General features: G+C 32.7%; 1 non-coding gene across 1 annotated transcript; it reads left to right on the top strand.

Annotated features, from left to right (window-relative positions):
- The first annotated feature begins 545 nt into the window (after positions 1 to 545).
- On the top strand, positions 546 to 653 carry LOC149494345 (small nucleolar RNA R71). The gene has a single exon (XR_016322353.1). It is a non-coding gene; the product is annotated as a small nucleolar RNA R71 (small nucleolar RNA).
- Positions 654 to 2,215: the final 1,562 nt, after the last annotated feature.

Here is a 2,215-nt window from a genome sequence, read left to right as displayed (position 1 = left end):
CATGTGTGATTTAGAAAGGGCAGTGAGGAGATCGTCATGAGACTGTTTCTCTAGAGGTATGAAACCCAGTGGTGCGTTCAAGGTATTATTTGGATTTCCGTACGAAAGATTAGGATGATTTCTCAACCTGTTGTCATAACAATTTGAGTACGGGTAATTTCTTCTTCCTTGATTCACGTAATTTACTTGCTCCAAGGTTTATGGATTTGCAGAATCTAACATGTATTCTCCAATCCCATGTTGTTCATTGCATCTGTCACAAGCTTGTACAATGGAATTTACAGATTTAGTGGTTAATAAGTCTAACTTTCTTACCATATTGTCTACCTTGGCATTGAGTGTAGTGATGGCATCAATCTCATAAATTCTTGCAATTTTCCTCCTCTCGGAAGAGCTTTGATAGTGGCTATTGCTTGTCATCTCCTCTATCAAATCGTATGCTTCATCGATTTCTTTTCTTTCAAAAGATCCTCCTGCAACTGCATCTAGAGTAATCTTCATATTAGGTGACAATGCATTATAAAAAGTTTTGTGACCACTTAGGTAAACTGTGGTGAGGGCATTTTCTTAGTAAATCTTTGAATCTTTCCCAAGCTTCATATAAGCTTTCTTGATCATGGTGAACAAAGGTCATAATCTCATTTGGCAATTTTGTAGTTTTAGAAGATGGAAGGAATTTTGCTAAAAATTTTTGAGCTAATTCTTCCCATATTGTAAAACTTCCAGCAGGACATGACTGTTACCAAGATTGTGCCTTATCCCTAAGGGTGAAAGGAAAGAGTCTCAATTTTATGGCATCTTCAGAAATGCCATTTTGTTTAAAGGTATCACAAATCTCCAGGAAATTTATGATGTGAGCGTTTAGATCTTCACTAGGTAAACCTCCATATTGAATTAAGGTGGAAAGCATTTGAATCATTGCGGGTTTAATTTCAAAATTGTTAGCTTCCACCCTAAGTCTAGTGATACTCAAAGTTGCTCTATTGAGAGAAGGTGTTGTGTAATCTCGCAAGGTGCGAATATTATGTTGAGGTTTGTTTTGAAGTTGAGGATTGTCTGAGGTGGAGGATTAAATTCAAGAGCCATGTTTGCTTGCTGTTCTAGTGTGTCCTCACGTGCTCTTCTAGTAGCATTGTTTCTACGGCAGGTCTTATCAACTTTTGGATCAAAGATCATGGGTTCAGTTCTTCTTGACCTTCTTTGCATAAAACCTGAAATATTCTTTAGAAAAATTAAACGAACAAAAATAAATATCTAAATTAATAATAGGGTAATTTGTATTGATATCGGTAACGCCGATCCCCGGTAACAGCGCCAAAAACTTGACAGTGTTTTTCGCAAGAGTACGAAATCGCTACAAGTAATATATGATGAGTAGAATATCGTTCCCAGGAGGATTGTATACCAAGTACCAAAATTATGTTAACCTATTATTATTTAAACGATAAATGAGGAAATTGTTTCAAGAATATAAATTAAAATTAAGAAGAAGTCAAGCAAGCAAAATTTGATTAAAGAAAGCAAGGATTAAAAATTACTAGGGATTTTGATTTCACTTAATTCTATCCAATTTATTTTACTAGTTTATTAATCAAATTTAATTATTCAAGTAGGGGAAACAACTCTAAAATCACTAATAAGCTCTCCCGATGTATTATTAGTTAGTTTAATTCCTTTTAACTATCTATCTGCCGATAGCACAATAAAACATGAATTAAATCATTAAGTTTTGTAGTTTGTTTATGAATTCATAAATTAAAATTGTTAATTTATGAAAACCTCTATGTGTCAAACCATATAGCTTCTGCATCAAGTTATTATTCTCATGTGATTCATTAACTTTTTCATATAAAAAATCCTTCTTCCGATAGTGATTAATGAAATAAATTAATCCAGGGGAGAAACTCTGCCTGAAAGCATTAAGTTTATCAATAAATCAAAACTTGAACAAAGAAAAACAAATCTAATTTTATAAATTGGAAAAGAAATTAAGCTACATCAAATCCCTAGTATGAGAGTTTAGTTAGACATAGTACTTAAATAAAACTCAATAATACTTGATAAATATTCCATAATCAATAAGAATAAGATTAAGAGTTTAGAAATAAGAACTAGTTGACTCTAGATGGCTTCCTTGAACTTTTGCACAACTATTGAATACATGAACTCTTGAAGAAATAAAACCATATACAAGACTAAGAGAATGAGATGGAAT

The sequence above is a fragment of the Jatropha curcas genome, chromosome 8 (assembly GCF_041381405.1).
Source record: "Jatropha curcas cultivar XTBG-Jc1 chromosome 8, XTBG_Jcur_1.0, whole genome shotgun sequence".
NCBI lineage: Eukaryota > Viridiplantae > Streptophyta > Magnoliopsida > Malpighiales > Euphorbiaceae > Jatropha > Jatropha curcas.
This window is presented reverse-complemented; position numbering and strand designations above follow the sequence as displayed.